Source organism: Miscanthus floridulus, chromosome 4 (assembly GCF_019320115.1).
Source record: "Miscanthus floridulus cultivar M001 chromosome 4, ASM1932011v1, whole genome shotgun sequence".
In the NCBI taxonomy this organism is placed as follows: Eukaryota; Viridiplantae; Streptophyta; class Magnoliopsida; order Poales; family Poaceae; genus Miscanthus; species Miscanthus floridulus.
Window position 1 is genome coordinate 8,688,768 of NC_089583.1, and position 21,106 is coordinate 8,709,873.

Below are 21,106 nucleotides of genomic sequence, written 5' to 3' on the forward strand. Positions count from 1 at the left end.
TGCTAATCCATATACGTGAGAACACTAACGCAGCACGCGTGCCTTTTCGGCTAGTCGTCTACGCGTCGACTCACTTTTCGTCAACCCAGTCACCACGCACCACATTTTCGACGAAATGCCAGCGCTTTTACTCCACAATGCTCGCCGCCTTAAAGCTCGTGGCGGCGACCAACGTCGTCGTCCTGTCCGTCCTAGTGGGTAGTGGCTGTTGGGTGGGGGACGGCTTCGGCTTCCTAGGTTGCGCGAGCTCAGTCCATACTCCGTAGCACTCTGCGCCGTGCCACTGTCCATCTGTTGGAGTCTAGTTCTTTCTTTCTTTGCCGCGTCTGGGGCAATGGCGTCGGGAGTGCCGCGGTTCTTGCTCCCAGCGTCGGTCCTCTTCTTAGCTCTTCTTAACTTGCCGGCGGCGGCGGAGAGCGGCGCCGCGACGGCCCTTCTGGAGTTCAAGCGCAAGTTGCTGGACGTGGACAACCACCTCTCTACCTGGTCCAGCACGGGCGCGGACCCGTGTGAGTGGGCCGGCGTTGCCTGCTCCATTAGCGGAGAGGTGACTGGCGTCACGCTCCACGGCCTCAACCTCCACGGCGAGCTCTCCGCCGCCGTCTGCAAGCTCCCGCGCCTCTCCGTGCTCAACGTCTCCAGGAACGCGCTCACGGGCCCCGTCCCCGCTGGCCTCGCCGCCTGCACCGCGCTCGAGATCCTCGACCTCAGCACCAACTCCCTCCATGGTGCCATTCCTCCGGAACTCTGCTCGGTGCACAGCCTGCGCCGGCTCTTCCTCAGCGAGAACCTTCTTTTTGGTATGATCCCGGAGGCCATCGGCAACCTCACCGCCCTGGAGGAGCTGGAAATCTACAGCAACAAGCTCACCGGCAGGATCCCAACCTCCATTGGCGCGCTCCAGCGGCTCCGCGGCATCCGCGCAGGGTTCAACTACCTCACTGGCCCCATCCCCGTGGAGCTCACCCAGTGCGCAAGCCTCGAGATGCTCGGGTTCGCGCATAACTACCTCAACGGGACGCTGCCCAGGGAGCTCTCCCGCCTCAAGAACCTCACCGCAGTATACCTTTTTAATAACGTCCTCTCCGGCGAGGTCCCGCCGGAGCTCGGCGACTGACCAACCTCCAGGTACTCATCCTCTTCGATAACTATCTGCAAGGTAGCATCCCACCGGAGCTCGCCCAGCTTAGCAGAATAAGAATGATTGACCTGTCCGGCAACAACCTCAGTGGCACAATTCCGACAGGGTTTCAGAACCTGAAATGGTTGGAACTTTTGTATCTCTTTGACAACAACCTCCATGGCGTCATCCCTCCATTGTTGGGGGCTAATAACAGCCAACTCAGGAGGCTCTACTTGTCAGGCAACCAGCTGACGGGGAGCATCCCTCCTTACCTCTGCAAGCACCAGAAGCTCAGATTCTTGTATCTCGAATGGAACTTCCTCGTCGGCAACATCCCTCCAGGAGTGAAGGACTGCACTACTCTGGCGCGTCTCTGGTTGGGGAACAACATGCTGACCGGAAGCTTGTAGGGCGAGCAATCTTGTTGTTTGCTCGCTCCCTCATCGATATGTCTAAGATATGTGTGTGGGTTTACATCAAACCTGTATACCTAATAAGTAAAAAAAAAAGGTACTCATAGTGCTATTCGGTCCATATGATGGTACACATATATACACAGAAGAGATCTTCTACGTTATAAATTAAAAGCTGACGAGAAAGCATAAAAGTGTCTCAACCATACATATTGTATCTCAAATACTAAGCTTGTATCTCTCAATGCCAACTTTCAGATGCACAGCCGCCCGAGACCGAGGTGCCGAAAGGCCGCCGCCGGTGTCTAGCCGGTGTCATTTTAGGTTGCCTAGTACTTTAGCAATAGAACTAAACTCCTGCACTTTGGTTTTCCTTGAAGGCTCGGCTCGCCGAGGGAGCCTCAAGGGCGTGAGCGAGCGCTTCGCGTGTTGATATATTTTCGAATGCTTGAATTTTCTACCTTAAAATACAATGATGCACAACCCTTTTTGTATTCGAAAAAAAACTGAGATGCATGCTCAGTCGCTACTACATTAACTATACTAGTCCATCAATCCGTGCTCTCGCACGGGTTAGAACTGAATTTTAAAAGATGTACTATTAATATGTTTGATTAATAAAAAATACTTATATGTTTATTTTCTACAAAATAGACATAATAGAAACTTTGTAGTCTATATTTAATGATCAGAAACTTTTTTGCAAGGGACTGACTTATATATTTTTCATGCATATTCATATTTTTACTTTGCATGGCACCTTGTCTATTTTAATATGCAATTAGTTTGCAACCTTGTCATTAACTATGGTGACTATCGTTGCATCACATATATGAAGTCATGAATCTGAATTTTGATCTTTTAACTTTATTTTTATTGACTCCTACAGATTTTTTCCTCAAGTTAAAACTCTTGTGCTTATTGTATCTTTTACTAACTCTCATTTTGGACTGTTTTAAAATAAGGATTTTAGGTCGTATAGTGCATTCCTAAATACTGCAATAGCATATGCAATCATTTGAAACTTGCACCATATCACCTAAGATAAGTGATAGAGCTTGAAATGAGATCTCAGATGGGGTTAGCAGTACTAACCTCAAGAAAATTTTAAATCTTATTAAGCCTTATAATGATCGAATTACTCTAGAGTAGTGTTAAAGGGTAAAAAAAAAATATAGCCATCAGTGGTCTCCCACAACTAGATGTGCAATTATGGTTATACTATCAATATAGATGTCTCAAACATTTAGTTAAAATATATAAATATAGATAAAGTAACAACCTATATAAATCATGTCATGGTTCCTAATATGGTTTTAAAAAATTTGTTAGCATCATTAGTATATGAGTTGTTAAGGAAATATTCTGTTGATGAAACATAACATATATATTTATCGCTCATGCATGTTGACACAATGTGTATGCTTACATTAATTAAATATTAATATATTAATATTGATATAAGCGCATAATGTACAAACATCTACATGTTCTATGGTTATTTAAACAATTTTTAATAGAAGATATTGATTATTTTTTAGATTTTTGAGAGGATATTTAATTTTCTTAGTAATGAGATGAAAATTGGGTTACATAAATTATTTATTGTAATAGGAGTACATGGGTGATTAGATGCAAATTTAGGTCTACTTTAGATCATATTTCTTAATGGCGTATGTCGGTAGTTTAAATATAGAGTCATGAGTAATAGCAAAGGTGGGTAATTATTTTGAAAATAAAATAGATCCAATAGTTATTATTATCAATGGTGATTAGGTTATACTGAATAGATGGTCAAATATTTCATATTTTTGTGAGAAACTTCTAGGATCTATCTTTTATTTTTCTATTGTGTCATGTGAGGATTAACGTGGAGGCTCCATTAAGGACCTCTACTTAGCATTTCTATTATTTATCGTTTTTGTAGCATGACATGCATTTAGTTTAAACCTAATCATTAAGATATATAAACTCTTATTTGCATCCCTTTTTGTGACTTCACGAATTATAATTTAGCTTTTGATTTTTAACCAAGTTGTATAGTTTTTCCACATGTTAAGTAGAAACTCTAGTGTTTTTTTATTTTTATTCTAAATTTATTTTTATAAAAAAGAGTTTAGGTCCTATTAATATTGTTTTCCACATGTTAATTAAGTTGAAAGTCAGATTGCACCCTAGCACCCAACTTGTTCAATTTGTTATATCATAGAATTATATGTGTAGTATTATTTTATATATCATAGAGTAATAAAAATTAAATTACGATTTTTAAGATGACATAATGTTTCAGTTAAAACTTATAAAGTTATTTAAAAATAACTTATGAAATTCATTATTAAGGAGTGTTAATATAATTTAAAGGGAATTACCGGTGTTATGTTATTGCTATGTGGTTTGTTAATTAAACATTTTCCATGCTTATAAGCTATTAAAATAAATATTTATACTTATATATATATATATATGTGTGTGTGTGTGTGTTTACTTGGTATACATGGTGAAACATAGCATTATGGTTATTTAATTTCACAGAAGTTTGTGATTTAGAAATATATGTCTTGTATATACATGGTCAAACATAGCATTGTGATTATTTAATTTCATAGTTCTAGAAGTTTGTAATTTCGAAATACATATGTCTCATACTTTATGAATATTGATTATTTTTTTTGTAATAGCATATATTAATATTTACATATAGATTTGAGAGAGGTGAGTAATTTAGATGCAATGTGAGGGTGTTATTATGAATTATGTTTCATAATGAAAAATGGGTAATTTAGATACAAATTTAGGGGGGGTATTTTGAATTATCTTTCGTAATAGTCGAGGTGGGTAATTTAAATGCAAACTTAGGGGTTACTTTAAGTATTTTCATAATGGCAGTGGTGAGTAATTTCTTTTATAAATAGATCCAATGACTTTTATCGAAGATGATGATTAGAGTCAACTAAATTAAAGGCTAGATGTTTCTAATTATTGTGAGAATTTCTAGGATTTATCTTTTTTTTTCTAGCGCGTCTGGTGAGAGTTAACGTGGTGCCTTCGTTGGGGCCTCTAATTAGCAATAGTAATTAAGATAGTATTTACATATACGAGCAAAAAGCCTTTGCACAGATGGTTTGCAGCAAATGGTCCAAGGAAATGGTGTATGATGAGCCTTTGGCATACTGTAGTACTATGCAGTCTATTTTGGATAACGAGAAATGGTGTAGTAGTATAAAATAACATAGCATTGGGCATATATATGTTTGTGCATAGGTTACGTTCTTTTTATTATAACAAAATGCTTATGCAGCCTCATATTTTCTCTCAAATTCATGACTTTGAGATTCTATTCTTGTTCATATATGCTCTTCCTTGAACTTTAGCTAGATTTGTATTGTAAACTTTAAAACTTAGAAGCATGTATATATACAATAAGCAACTTCTATCTATTTCCCCACTAATAGCTAGCAGGTAGGAGCAATACATGTATACGTGCAACAACTAGAGAAGGATACTATATGTATACGTGCAACCGTTTCTTAGCGAACACATGAGCTCATGTGTGCCAGTCGGTTTTCTTATGAAATTCCTGATGTATGGGCAAACTTTCATTTGGGTTTTCTCAGTCTTTAGTGTAAGTAACATAATCATTATAGTATGTATAAGCAACCCAGTTCCCTTCAAGTATAGTATCTACATAAACATACGGCCGCAGCGGAGCGTACCCTGTGCCTCCTACTCTGTCTACTTGAGTCTAACCCATGTATTGTACCCTTTCTCGCCCATTTAATATAGCATTTTGTGAGGAAATGTGTTACAAATTACTTGATGAAATGTTGTTTAGTGTAGCGTGTTTAATATAACTCATACAATTTTTACATGCCATCCAAATACCCACGCGCACGATGGCGCGCACATTCCACTAGTACCCTTAAACTAACGACCGCGTTAAAGCACGACCTGTCGTGTTCTCTTGAAGCGCGTGACCTGGCCCCTACCCCCACGACCGTCGTCTACCTCACGCTCGACCTCACCCCCACCCTTGCTGCCGCCACCGCCGCCCACGTCCCACCCCTGCTCGTCGACACCCTCCCCCCCCCAACCCACCCACCACCACCTTAACCTCCACCGCGATGCGTCTCTGCCGTCCTCGCCCTACCCTCACCCCACCACCAGAGGCCGGCCGCAAGCCGCCTCGCCGCAACCCCACCCACCCTAACCACAGTAGCCCGCCACCACCGCCGTGTCGCGGCCACCTCCCCTCAAACCCCCTTCTAAGCCTGCTGGGATATGATTCCCTAATCCGCCGGAACCCTAACTCTGGCGAGGTCCTCATCTCCGACGTTGGCGACCTCCTTGCTAGAACCCTAGTCTCCATCTTCCTCTCTAGCGCGGTCTTGGACGCAGGCGCGAGTGCGCGTTCGATGCATTGTGTGACGCCTCGCATATTAGAATTTGCCTTAAACTAAATTGTGCTAACCACATAACGCTGATCTTTGATCGTCGTCGTTGCAAAAAGAAAAGTATTTTTATGGACTATTTTTTTAAAAAAAATATTGTCATTTGGATGCGGCATGCGTCGGTTTCTCTGCTTTGTCTAGAAGTCTTGACTCTTGAGTCGTCACATGACCTGACCACAACGAAAGCAAGGCGAGACAGAGACCAATGCAGCACGCGTGCCCGCATAGGTCACCGGTGGAGGAATAATATATATGCTCCATTCCGTTTCCGTTGCACTTCCCTCCACGGCTCCACGCGTCGACTCCCTTTTCGTCAACCTGCGCCCCCGCGCACCACCTGCTCGACATAATGCGAGCGCCACCGCTTTTGATCTTTGAAACCCCACCGCACCGCAGGGGGCGCGCCTTTTTGCCTAATCCACCATGATGCTCGCCCCATTAAAGTTCCCGGCCACCCCCACCATCGTCGTCCTGTCCAAGTCTGTCCTAGTGGCTGTTGGGTCGGGACTCAGGACGGCTTGCTCCGACTGGAGCCTGTTGGCTCTTAAGATTGATCTACCAGGTGTGTTCTTTCAATTCGGGATAAATAAGCATGTAGATCATCCTAGAGCACAAACCAGAGAGAAAGGGAGGGAGAGAGAGAGAGGTAAGGGTATAGACCATCCATCGGCGGGCTTGGCAGAGGTGGAAGCCATGTCGTCGGTGGCGTGGAGTATTGGTGGAGTCCGGCGGGTGTAGACGTCGGGCTCGCGGTGTCCGGTGAGAGCAAGGTCAACGAGATCTAGTGGCGACACCGGTGGAACTTCCCGTCGCCTTCAGCGCTACCCTTTGGATCGGATTAGGGTTTAGGTGGGCTTCTGTGGGTGGCAGTGAATCTCGTGTCACGAGCCCCCTAGCCCCATCCTATTTATAGCGCTGCGCGATGGGGGCCCACCAGCCAGGAGTATGGCTGGGCGCCCCTGATCAGCGCATGAGTCAGGGTCCGACTCGGTTGTTGGACCGAGCCTGGTGGAGATCAATCTAATATTCTCCCCCTTGATCTCACCTTATGACTTAAAACTTACTTCACTTTATCTTTCTTCCCATTCCATCACAGATTAGTGCATAGATCATGCCTCGTCATAACAGTTAGTACTGTTAGATTAACATCTACAATACACGTCTCTGTTTTAAAATAGATTCTCAACTAGGCCCTTAGTATCCAGAAATCATAGGCTTTTCCGTAAACCCATGTCGACTGTGTGTTCTCTGAACGCACTGGGTGGTAAGCCCTTGGTAAGCAGATCCGCAAGTACTTGCTCGGTGCTTATTCGCTCAAATGCTTTTAAAATGATTCTGGATTTTCTCCTATACAACATGTAACTTAATGTCAATGTGTTTGGCAGCATACTTGACCTGTTGTCATAGGAGTGATTTACTTTAAATGGTTATTGCTATTGTCTACCATTGTTAATTTCAGATACAAATTCCCTTAACCACTTTTGCCTGTCCCTAAAGCCTCATAACAAGCTATACTATGGGTATGCATCATTGATGATACAACAACTGTTTCTTTGGAGCTTTTCCACAATAAAACTCCAACTGCGAGTGTTAGTAACTACTGTGGATTTCACTACACATCTCGCCAAAGTTTAACATTTGTAGCCACAACTATTTGAGAGTACTTGTTCTTCCTTACTCAGCATGAGGCCTTTAATGTTTTGCAAAAGTGCAAGACATTTTTAACTCCATTCCAATGATCTATATCTGGACTGGACTTCTGCCAAAACATCCTGGACATGTGAACTACATCAGGGTAAGTTCTTACTTGTGCACTCATTAAGCTTCCAACAGCTGAAGCATATGAAACCATATTCATTTGATCGATCCCATATTGGTTTCTAGAACACTGAAAGTTTCCAAATCTATTACCCTTGACTATAGGAGCAGGTATAGGTTTACTCGCATGCATATTTTATTTCTTTAGAATCTTTTCTAAGTATGCATTTGCTATAGTCCTAATACCCCTTTTCTTCTATCTCGGTGAATTTCAATTCCTAGAACGAATGACGCTTCACCAAGATCATTCATATTGAAATTTGAGGACAAGAACTTCTTCTCCAATAGCAGATCAATATCACTACTAGTGAGTAGGATGTCATCTATACACAGGATGCGGAAAATAAATTTTTTATTCTAGAACTTTGCATAAACGCTATTGTCCTTCTCATTCTTTTTAAATCCAAACTTTTTTATTGTTTCATCAACTTTAAATACTATTGTCTAGAGGCTTGTTTTAACCCATAAATGGATTTCTGTAGGCGGCATCCCATATGTTCTTTTCCTTCTACGACAAAACCTTTGTGTTGTGCCATGTAAACGTTTTTATACAAATCCCCGTTGAGGAATGTCGTCTTTACACCCATCTGATGTAACTCTAAATCGTAATGTACCACTAACACCATTATGATTCTAAAAGAATCCTTGCATGAGACTAGAGAAAAAAAGACTCATTATAATCTATTTCTTCTCTTTGCGTGAATCCTTTCGTCATAAGTCATGCTTTAAATCTTTCCACATTTCCTTTGGAGTCATATTTGGTTTTGTAGACCCATTTATAGCCTACTGTTTTGACTCCTTTAAGAATTTTTTCTAAGTCCCAAACATCGTTGGTGCTCATTGATCTTATTTCATCTTCCATGGCTTCAAGCCACTTCTGCGAGTGATCGCTTCTCATGGCTTCTTCAAATGAGGTGGGATCACCCTCTATTTGAAATTCTTCACTAACATAGACTTCGTAGTCATCAGGAATGGCTGATTTTCTAGCTCTTTAAGACCTTCTGGGGCCTCATTAGTTGGCACTTGTTCCATATGGGGTTGTTGTTGCTCTTCCTCATGTGCGACAATGGGCTCTATAGGATCCTGAAGGACAGGTTTCTCATGTTCGTTTATTGTTGCTATGGGAGAACCAACAACAGGTGTTGTCACTATAATGTCTTGCACTGTTGGTGCAGCCGCAATAGGTAGCGAGAAGAATGGCTCCTAAACCATCAGAGTGGGCACGTATGCCTGTTTCTCCTCAAGGTTAATTTCTTGCGCTACCATACTCCCCCTAACCTTCTCATCCTCCAAGAATACAGTGTGTCTTATTTCTACAAACTTCGTATGTCTGTTAGGACAATAGAAGTGATAACTTTTTAACTTATCTAGATAGCCAATGAAATGACAATGGACTGTCTTGGAGTCTAGCTTCCCTATGTTTTGGGCATCAACTTTTTTGGTACTCGATTAAGAATATGAATGGCGGCTTCTAACGCCTCCATCCACAAACTTATCAGTAAAGTGGAGTAACTTATCATACTTCTTACCATATCCATTAATATACGGTTGCATCCTTTAGCTACACCATTCTACTGAGGATCGCCCTATGTAGAGTACTGGGCAACCATGCCATTTTTCTGTAAGAACTTTATAAAAAGTCCAGGAACTTGGCCATATGGGGTATGTCGGCCGTAGTACTCCCCCACGGTCGGATCTTACTATCTTAATCTTTAAATTATACTAATTTTCTACTTTAGCCTTGAATATCTTAAATTTATCCAATGCTTTTGATCTTTCTTTAATTGGATAAATATAGCCATAACGAGAATAATCATCTACGAATGTTATAAATGAATCATAACCATCCACACTTTTCACAGGAAATGAACCACAGATATCTGTGTGAATTATTTCTAAAATTTCTGCGCTTTGTTTGGCGTCTTTCTTTATTTTCTTAACATACTTTTCTTTAATACAATTAATACATTGTTCTAAATCTAAAACTTCTAATGACGGAAGAATTGCTTTCTTAATCAATCGTTCGATTCTCCCCCTCGAAATATTGCCTAAACGACAGTGCCATAATTTCGATGATACATCATGAATTCTCTTCCGCTTATTTCTTGCATTCATAGACAAGGAGGTATTCTCATTTTTAGTATTCACAACTTTCACATTCTCACAAAGTGATAGCAAATAAAGCTCATCTTGTCGAAAGACAAGACCAACATATTTATTATTAAACATAATCTGACTAGTCATTACCAAAATGGCAATCAAATCCATCATCGTCTAAGACTGAAACTGAAATTAAATTCCTCTTCATAGAGGGTATATAAAGGACATTTCTTAAACTAAGTGTGAAGCCGCTGTTAAGCTCTAATGGGAGTTGATCAACAACTTCCTTATCAACTTTGACGCCATTTGTGACTCTTATTGCTTTGTCTCCTTTTCTTGGATTAATTATATCCATGAATCCCTTTCTTTTCAAGCCATTCTTTAAGGAGAACACAGTCCCTTACACAATGGCCTTCTTTCTTACAGAACTTACACTTTTCATCTTTTGAGTCACAAGTACCCAGCTTATTTTCTTTACTGCGCGTTATGCGGCCCAACAGGCCTTTGCCGCAGCGAAGCAGGCCAGCCCTTTGGCAGAAACGGCCCAGCTATGCGCGTGGCTTTCCCCCACGCCCAGGCCGCAACGTGGGCATGGGCCAGGATTTTTCTTCCCCGCCTTGGCCGAAAGCAGCCTGGCCGATCGTGGCCATCCATTTGCGTCCCGGTCGGCGTTTACCTAAACCCTAGGTTCATTCTCTCCCTTACCTTCTCTCTCTCTCTGGGTCGCACGCCCAAGGCCATGGTTGGCGGACAAGTCCCGACCAGCTCCCCTTTTCTTCCTTTCTTGCTCCCATTTCTTCTTCTCTAAGCCCGTTACCGAGCGAGTGCTATCCAGGGTTTCTGTGGTCGTTCGTGGTGGCCGGAGGGATGGTGGCGCCGCCGTGGGGCCCCTCGCCGGTGTGCACGCTCACCGGAGGTTGAGCGCGCCGTCGTCGAGCATCCCTTGGGCGGTGCCCTTGGCCCAACCCTGAGGTAGAGACCGCACGACGGCGAGTCCTCACGCCCGCGGTGGCTCGGGGTGACTTCCCGCGCGGCGTTGAGGCAACGGCCGGCGGTGGTGATGGTGCGGGTGGTTCCCAGGTAGGGAAACCCCCTTCCTTTCCTTTCTCTTCTTCCAGGGTTAGGGTTAGGGTTAGTCCGAATCTTCGAATCTCAAATTTGATTCGTCTCCTAATTTCTTCCCCAGTCTAGATATAAACGCTAGTGAATGCTCTAATACCATTGTTGGCTCTTAAGATCATCTAGGCATAGATCTAGTGGGTGTATTCTTTCAATTTGAGATAAATAAGCATGTAGACCATCCTAGAGCACAAACCAAAGAGATAAATAAGCATGTAGACCATCCTAGAGCACAAACCAAAGAGAAAGGGAGAGAGAGATAAGGGTACCGACCATCGGCGGGCTTGGCGGAGGTGGAAGCCATGTCATCGGTGGCGTGGAGTGTTGGTGGAGTCCGGCGAGTGTAGATGTCAGGCTCGCGGTGTCCGGCGAGAGCAGGGGCAACGAGATCTAGGGCGACACCGGTGGAGCTTCCCGTCGCCTTCAGCGCTACACTCTGGATCGGATTAGGGTTTAGGTGGGCTTCTGTGGGTGGCAGCAAACCTCGTGTCACGAGCCCCCCCAGCCCCCACCTCCTATTTATAGCACTGCACAATGGGGGCCCACCAACCAGGAGTACGACTGGGCGCCCCCCGCTACGAGAGACGGCTTATTTGCCGAGTGTCCCAGACTTTGCCGAGTGTTTTTTATCGGGCGCTAGGCAAAGAGGCTATTTACCGAGTGCCAAAGAGAAAGCACTCGGTAAATAACTAGCACTCGGCAAAGAGGTGATTTGCTGAGTGTCGGGCACTCGGCAAACCAGAACACTCGACAAAGGGCCGCCGCCGTTAACGGCTGGCAGCCGCTGTTAACCCTTTGCCGAGTGTCTTCTCCTAACACTCGGCAAACCATATTTTTTTTACTTTTGACCTCCAAACTTTTTCTGCAGTCCTCATACAATACCTGGTACTCCATGTTCCAATGTGGCACATTTCTCAGACTTTTTCTATATTTCTTTAATTGAATTTTCTTAGATAATTTAAATTATAACTGCTAGTCATTCGAATAATGAATAAAATGAATGGAAAAATGATATTCATGTTATTTAGTATAATGTGAGGCCCTATCCAGGAACAGACCACCAATCGAACATCTTGTTCACGAAACAAGACCACGAACTTGCGATCGAGTTGTTTTTAAATTCTATAAAAAGCAAACAAAGTCCGAAAATCATAAAACTTGTCTAGATGTCATGATATCATATGTGGAGATTGTGATAAAAATTTGAGAAGATTTCGCGCAAGTTGTCGCGTACGATGCTTGCAAACCGAAGAATCTCCAAAGAAGTTTCATGATTTCGTGAAGAGGCCGACGAGGTGGTAAGCATCGTACATGACAAACTTGTGCGAAACCTCCTCAATTTTTTATCACAACCTCCACATATGATATCATGATATCTTGATAAGTTTTAACATTTTTGGTCTTCGTTTGCTTTTTATAAAATTTAAAAACAACTCGACCGTAAGTTCATGGTCATGTTTCGTGAACAAGATGTTCAAAATTGGTGGTCTGTTCCTGGATACGGCCTCACATTATACTAAATAACATGAATATCATTTTCCCATTCATTTTTTCATTATTCGAATGACTAGCAGTTATAATTTGAATTATCCAAGAAAATTCAATTAAATGAAATAAATTACAGAAATATAGAAAAAGTCCGAAAAATGTGCTACATTGGAACATGGAGTACTAGGTATTGTATGAGGACTACAGAAAAAAGTTTGGGGGCAGAAAGAAAAACAAAATAAAAATGGTTTGTCGAGTGTCTGCGTTTGGCGCTCGGTAAAGGAGCCTCTTTGCCTAGTGTCAGGACGGCTGGCACTCGGTAAAGAATTTTAATTTTTTTTTAAAAAAAAACCCTCTTTGTCGAGTGCCAGGCCGGGTGACGCTCGGCATAGAATTTAAAAAAAATTAAAAAAATATTTTGCCGAGTACCAGATCGGGGACACTCGGCAAAGATTTTTTTTAAAAAAAAATCCGTCTTTATTGAGTGCCGGACCAGGTGGCACTCGGCAGAGAATTAAAAAAATTAAAAAATACTTTGCCGAGTGCCAGATCGGGGGCACTCGGCAAAGGGGAGATTTGCCGAGTGTCTTGCCGGTGACACTCGGCACAGTGGTCACCTTTGTTAAGTGTCTAAGCCAATGGCGCTCGGCAAAGCGGCGACCTTTGCGGAGTGCTTGACCTTGACACTCGGCAAAGCCGCCGTCACGGTGGCGCTCGCCGTCACGGCGACTTTTCTTTGCCGATTGTCAGATTAGCACTTGGCAAAGGCTTTGCCGAGTGTCCGATAAAGTGCACTCGGTAAAGAGGTCTTTGCCGATAAACTGTTTACCGAGCGCCCTTTGCCGAGTGTAACACTCGGCAAAGGCTTTGCCGAGTGTATATCGGCCTTTGCCGAGTACTTGGGGCACTCGACAAAGAAGCTGAATCTGGTAGTGCCCAATCAGAGCGCGAGTTAGGGTCCGGCTCGGTCCCCCGATCAGAGCGCGAGTCAGGGTCTGACTCAGTCGTTGGACCGAGCCGGGTGGAGATCAATCCCAGTTTTGTTCTGCCGTGCGTGATTTAGGATGGCGTCACCCGTGCCGCGGTCCTTGCTCACGGCGACGATCCTCTCGTTAGCTCTTCTTGACATGGTGGCGACGCCGGGGGCGAAGGAGGTGGTGGAGGATGGCGCGAGCGCGACCGCGACGGCCTTGCTAGAGTTCAAGCGAAAGCTTAGGGACGTTGACAACTATCTCTCGACTTGGGGCAGCACTGGCGCGGGCACCGACCCGTGCCTGTGGACCGGCGTTGCCTGCTCCAATAGCGGTGAAGTGACCGGCGTCATGCTCCAAGGGCTCGACTTCTACGGCGTCGGCGAGCTCTCCACCACCATCTGCGCGCTCCCGCGGCTCGCTGTCCTCATCGTGTCGAACAGCGGGCTCTCGGGCGGCGTCCCCAAAGGCCTCGCCGACTGTCGCTCGCTCGAGGTCCTCGACCTCAGCAATAACTGTCTCTTCGGCACCATCCCACCGGAGCTCGGCCAGCTGAACAAGATAAGAGTGATTGACCTGTCCGTGAACAGCCTCGACGGCGCCATCCCGCCGGAGCTCGGTAACTGCACCAACCTGCAGACCCTTGCATGCCTTGAACAACAACTACTTCACTGGTAGCGTCCCGAGGGAGCTCGGAGCGCTGTCATCGCTTTCCAAACTATTCATTCACAAATCACAAGAACGAGCTCAGCGGCATCATTCCGCCGGTGCTCGGCCATCTAAGCAACATAAGGGTGATTGACCTGTCCACAAACAACCTCAATGGCACCATTCCGCCGGCGCTCGGTAACTGCACCAACCTGCAGACACTCGCCTTGAACAACAACAAATTCACCGGTGGCGTCCCGAGGGAGATCGGAGCGCTGTCGTCGCTTGCCAGACTCTACATTTATGAGAGCCACCTCGACGGCACCATCCCACCGGAGATCGGCAACCTGCAGAGTGCAGTGGAGATTGACCTGTCGGTGAACAGCCTCATCGGTGTAATCCCTATTGAGCTCGGCCAGATACGCACGCTCCGGCTGCTCAACCTCTTCAGTAACCGTCTACAAGGAAGCATCCCGCCAGAGTTCAGCCAGTTGAGTAACATAAGAAGTATTGACCTGTCGATTAACAACCTCATCGGAACCATTCCCAAGGGGTTTCAGAACCTGAGACGCTTGGAATACTTGCAGCTCTGCATGAACAACCTCCATGGCGCCATCCCTCCATTGATGGGGGCTAACAGCAACCTCACGGTGCTTGACTTGTCGTACAACCAGCTGACGGGGAGCATCCCTCCTCACCTGTGCAAGTACCAGAAGCTCAAAATCTTGGAGCTCAGCTCGAACCTCCTTGATGGCAACATTCCTCCACAAGTGATAGCCTGCACTAGTCTAGAGCAGCTCTGGTTGTCAGATAACATGCTGACCGGAAGCCTGCCCCTCCCCCTCGAGCTACATAATCTGTCGTTGCTTGAAGCTGACTATAACCGCTTCTCCGGACCGATACCGCCTGCGATCGGCAACTTGAGGAGCATAGGGTGCCTAAGTCTGTCCTCCAATTTCTTTGTTGGGCAGATCCCTGCCAGCATCGGCAACCTGACAAACATTTTGAATCTTGATCTCAGCAGAAACTCCCTCACCGGAGAAATTCCTCAGGAGGTCGGTGCACTAGTGAACCTGATGATGTTGAGCCTGTCTGACAACTGTCTGAACGGTACCATTCCGAGGACTCTCGGAGACCTGTCCTTTGTCACTGATCTGCAGATCGGAGGCAACCATCTGTCTGGTCATATCCCGGTTGAGTTTGGCCAGCTGAATGGCCTTCAACATACTCTAAATCTCAGCTACAACATGCTGTCAGGTGAGATCCCAACACAGCTAGGGAATTTGGGGTTTCTGGATTCGCGCTGCATTTGAACAATAATGAGCTAGAAGGAGAAATTCCTTCTTCATTCGGGAACCTTACAATGATGTCCCACTGCGACCTATCTTACAACAATCTCGTTGGGCTGATTCCATCACAGCTGGGAAACTTTTTTTCGAAAGCGTGCTTTGCACGTGCTTCATTAAGAGAGGTTAGAGTTCATACAACACAAACCGGCTGCGAACGACGGCGAGATGTCGAGGTCGCTGCACGGCTGCACACTGACACAGATCACCGGCTATAACGGTGCAGCTAAACATGCGTACTAACTAAGAAGATAACTGTTGCGACAAAGCTGAAGCGGCGAGCCCAAACTAGTTCACCGCTGTGAAGAGCGCCGCCAGACATCGATACCCCGCGGAGATCCAGGAATCCGCCTCGTCGCCGATCAAAGGGAAGACTTCGGCTGGCGACTTAGCAAGGTTGTCAAACGTCCGCCTGTTGTGCTCTTTCCAGATCGACCAAGAAGCGAGGAGGACGAGTGAGTCGAAGCCGCGGCGTAAGCTTCCGGGGATGCCGGCTCTGGTCTGCTGCCACCAGTCGGGCAAGCGAGAGTCCAGGTTTGGACTTAAGTGCGGCACACCAGCTCGCATCAATAGGCGATGCCACACTTCACGCGTGAAGATGCACGAGGCCAGTAGGTGGTCAGTGGTCTCCTCCTGCTGGTCGCAGAGTGCGCAGCTTGCATCTGGCTGCAAGCCATGATGATGCCGCCGTTCGGCCGTCCACAGGCGTCCGTGGAGCGCGAGCCAGAAGAAGAACTTGACCTTGGGTGGTGTTGCAGCCCGCCAGACGTGCTTAGCGCCCACCAGTGAGGTCATGCCGGTGAAGAATGCTCGGTAAGCCGAAGAAGCCATGTAATTACCCGTCTCAGACCATTTCCAAATGAAGCGGTCGGCTGTGTGTGGCACGAGCACGACGGAGTCCATCATGTCCCAAACGGTGACGTAGTCGCAAAGGACTGCCGCCGTTGGCGCGCCGGAGATGTCCCTCGCCCACTGCCGGTTGGCGAGGGTGTCCTTGACAGTTCGCGAACGCCGACGGCGTCCCACCGCCTGGAAGAGGTTGGGGGCGAAGTTGCAGATGGCGCGCCCTGGCAGCCAGGCATCTGTCCACAGCTGGGAAACTTGAGCTACTTGAAATTACTGCGGTTGAACAATAATGAGCTTGAAGGGGAAATTCCCTAATCAATCGTCAATCTTTCCGAACTGCTAGAGTGCAGCCTATCTTGTTGGACTTCTTGAGCTAAAGATGTGGAAACCACACTGCTCCTAGTCTCAAGCCGGCCCAACGAAGGGGAATATCGTTGCTTTATAAAGGAGGCTAGTCAACCGTGTAGCTAGCCTTACATAGGGTTATAGGGTAGGACTGTACTGGTCATTGGATGTATTTTCTAAAAATAATTATTATCTACCTTTGCGATTGTATAAACCAACATAAATAGCTCGTACATCTATATTTAAATTAATTACCCACCTATACCATTAGAAAACATGGTCTAAAGTGAACTAAATTTGCATCTAATTATTCACGTGCTATTATGACAAAGAATTATAAAACCTCTTAAATTTGCAACTAAATTACTACTTCTGTAAAATCTAAAATACCCCATCAAAGCTACATCTAAATTATAAACTTCTTCTGTTACAAAAATATTTAAGTAACAATAAGGCATACTCCCTCCGACCCTTTTTATTTGTCATTCTCACTTTCTGAGAAGTCAAACGTACTTAATTTTGGCTAAACATATATTAGAAATATTAATATTTATGGAACATAATTAGTATCATCTTTGAATCTATTTTTATAGTAAATTTATTTGGAGGTTTGGAGATACAAATGTTGCTAATATTTTCTACAAATCTAGTCTAAATGTATCCCACGACGACAAAGAGAGTATATATGTTTCAACATTATCCGCTTCCATTAATATTAAAATATTAAAATAAATTAAAGTAAACAAATATGTTGTGCCATCATGCACATCAAGTACACATGCATGCATGAAGATAAATACATATATTGTTTTAACAAATTATCATATACTAAGGATACTTCAAAATTATTTAAAATTATACTAATAACCATGAACTACAATTTATATAGAGTAAGTTGTTAGTTTATGTATATTTATACATTTTAACTAAAGCATTTGACATATCTATATTTATAGTATATCCATAATTGCATATATCTAATTTCTTTATAAGAAAATGCAAACATGTTAAGAAATGAGGTAGGCTAGTGCACCACAGGTGACTATATCTTTATATCCTTTGAGATTACTTTAGAGTAAACAGTCATTATTAGGATTAAATATCAATATCCTCGTGAGGTTAGCACTACCGTACTGGGCCGTTTGGATCCCTTCATTTTGGAGGAATTGAAATCTACATAATGGATTATGCTATTTGGCTTGGAATTTGACATTCCATAACTTTTTCAAGCTCACAAATAAGGCTATCTCAAATTCATAGGGTGAGAGATAGAAATGGATTCTGTAGATTACTATACTATAATTCTATTATCTAACTTATAGCACACTCTTCAACTCACTTCCCTACAATGGAAACACAACATATAAGTATGTCTCTCGTATGCCTAACAATAAATATACAAATATATTTCATATACAACTATATATTAGCTTAGTTAATCTATACCTAAATTATAATTATTAGAATGAATTAAATTCCAAGGATCTTAGATGACTTGGTGTATATTTCAAATGACTATTTAGGTCTTCATAGGAGAAGAGTGCGTGATCTACGACCCAAAATCCTTGTTTTCAGGAAAATACAAAAGAGTGTTAGTAAAATATAGGCACAAAGATCTTGAACTTAACTTGAGAACGAAAAACTTATAGCAATTAATAAGATTAAAATTTGGAATTCAAAATTTAGATTCGTAATGTTATTAAATATGGGCTACACAAGAGCATCTATAATTTAAGCTAAAGTTTCACTAAATGCATACTACACAGAGGTGACCTGAAAAGCAAAAACTATGAATATAGATGCTAAAAAGGACGCGGGCGAGCGCAAAAAAAAGCTGGAACGAGGGATCGTACCACGACAGATCGCCTAAGAGCCCGCCTCGGTAACCGGTAGGACACAGATGAACATTTGTCTAGTAGATGCTCAAGAGTCTATTTATTAAGGCTAAACAGAGAAATTATACTCTAGCTAATTACTTGTTGGTATCTTAAATCATGTCTGGAATGGAGGGAGTATAGTTTAGTAACCGGCAAGTTTACCATAATTTATAGTAACTGCAGAGTATCTATTATGTTAACTAAAAATTAAATAAACAGGAAAATATGCAATAGGTCACCGGTGGAGGAATAATATATGCTCGCCCCCACCGCGGGTGCGCGCCTTTCTGCCTACACCACCATGCTCGCCCTGTTAAAGTTCGCGGCCACCGCCACCATCGTCGTCCTGTCCGTGTCCGTCCTAGTGGCTGTTGTGTCAGGACACAGACGACTTCCTCCAACTGGAGTCTGGTCCTGCTTTGCCGTGATTTATTAGGACGGTGGCGGTTGGGACCATGGCGTCAACCGTGCCGCGATTCTTGCTCCCACAGCGGTGATCCTCTTCTTAGCTCTTCTTAACTTGCTGGCAGCGGAGGCGGCAGAGAAGTTGGTGGAGGACGGCGCGACGGCCCTGCTGGAGTTCAAGCGAAAGCTTGGGGACGTGGACAACCACCTCTCGTTCTGGGGCAGCGCTGCTGCGGAATCTAGTAGCGGCGAGGTGACCGGTGTCATGCTCCAAGGGCTCAAGTGCTCAACCTCCACGGCGAGCTCTCCACCACCATCTGCGTGCTCCCGCGCCTCGCCGTCCTCAACGTGTCCGACAACGTGCTCTCGGGCGGCGTCCCCGTAGGCCTCCCCGCCCCTGTCGCTCGCTGGAGGTCCTCGATCTCAGCGCCAACCGTCTCTATGGCACCATACCACAGGAGCTCGGCCAGCTGAACAAGATAAGAGTGATTGACCTGTCCCTGAACAACCTCAATGGCACAATTCCGCCGGAGCTCGGCCAACTGAGTAACATAAGGGTGATTGACCTGTCCCTGAACAACCTCATTGGTGTGATCTCCGTCGAGCTCGCCCAGCTAAGCAACATAAGAAGGATTGCCTTCTACAGCAACAACCTCACTGGCAGTCTGGCACCATTCCGATAGGGTTTCAAAACCTGAGAGGCTTGGAGTACTGGGACCTCTCTGACAACCAACTTCATGGCAGCATCCCTCGATTGCTGGGGGCCAACGCTAGCAACCTCACCATGCTCGCCCTGTCGGCAAACCAGCTGACGGGGAGCATCCCTCCTCACCTCTGCAAGCACCAGAAGCTTGAATCCTTGAGGCTCGGCTGGAACCACCTCGTCGGTAACGTCCCTCCATGAGTGATGGCCTGCATTACTCTAGAGGAGCTCTTGTTGTCGGATAACCTGCTGAACGGAAGCCTACCCCTCGATTTGCCGCTGATGCAGAATCTGTGGTGTCTTGAAGTTGACACTAGCCGCTTCTCCGGACCGATACCACCTGAGATCGGTAGCTTGAGGAGCATAAAGCGGCTAAATCTGTCAAGCAATTTCTTTGTTGGACAGATCCCTGCCAGCATCGGCAACCTGACAGAGCTCAGTTTCTTAAACATTTCGTCGAACCAGCTCAACGGACCGATTCCTCGGGAGCTAGCACGGTGTACAAAGCTTTCGAGACTTGACCTCAGCAGAAACTCCCTCACCGGAGAAATTCCACAGGAGCTCGGTGCACTAGTGAACCTGGAGGAGCTGATCCTGTCTGAAAACTCTCTGAGTAGCACCATTCCGAGGACACTTGGAGGCCTGTACACTACAGTGTCATTTACCTGCAGATCGGAGGCAACCGTCTGTCAGGTCATATCCCGGTTGAGTTTGGCCAGCTGAACAGCCTTCAATATACTCTAAACCTCAGCCACAACATGCTGTCAGGTGAGATCCCAACACAGCTAGGGAATTTGGAGCTGCTGGACGCGCTGTACTTGAACAATAATGAGCTTGAAGGAGAAATTCCCTCATCATTCGGTAACCTTACAGGCCTCTCTCAGTGTGACCTGTCTTTCAACAATCTCGTTGGACCGATCCCGCCACGGCTGGGAAACTTGGAGTTCTTGGAGCTACTGCGCTTGAACAACAATGAGCTTGAAGGGGGAATTCACTAATCATTCGTCAACCTTTCCGAACTGCAAGAGTGCAACCTGTCCTACAGCACAACAATCTTGTTGGACCACCACTCCCATAAACTTTTTGAGCTGAAGATGTCCAAAACTAGAGAATTGCTATACTTAGTCTTAATCTGGTTGGCATGTGTTAGGGTATGTATGCGCCGTGGTTGGGTGCAGTGATGCAATCGCATTGGTGTTCTCTTGTCTCCACTATTCCAATTTCTAAAGCAGCACACAAAGAAGCATTTTTTTAGCAGAACAAAGAAGCATTACGTGAGTTTCAGTTGTCGCTTGGAATCCTAAGCTATCTCTTTTTTTTTCCTTGAAACTGAATCCTAAGCTATCTCAGTCTCAGGCTCTCAGCCCTTGTGTATGCAGTCCTATGGACAGAGAACAGCCCGCGCATTTGCTCGCCACAATCACTAGAACACATTGGCTCTGTGGCCCATGGGTTC

At 44.9% G+C, this 21,106-nt stretch overlaps 2 pseudogenes; both read left to right on the forward strand.

Moving 5' to 3' along the window:
- The first annotated feature begins 144 nt into the window (after positions 1–144).
- LOC136548025 (leucine-rich repeat receptor-like serine/threonine-protein kinase At1g17230) lies at positions 145–15,692 on the forward strand (annotated as a pseudogene).
- A 3,151-nt stretch (positions 15,693–18,843) lies between these two features.
- On the forward strand, positions 18,844–20,648 carry LOC136548026 (leucine-rich repeat receptor-like serine/threonine-protein kinase At1g17230; annotated as a pseudogene).
- Positions 20,649–21,106: the final 458 nt, after the last annotated feature.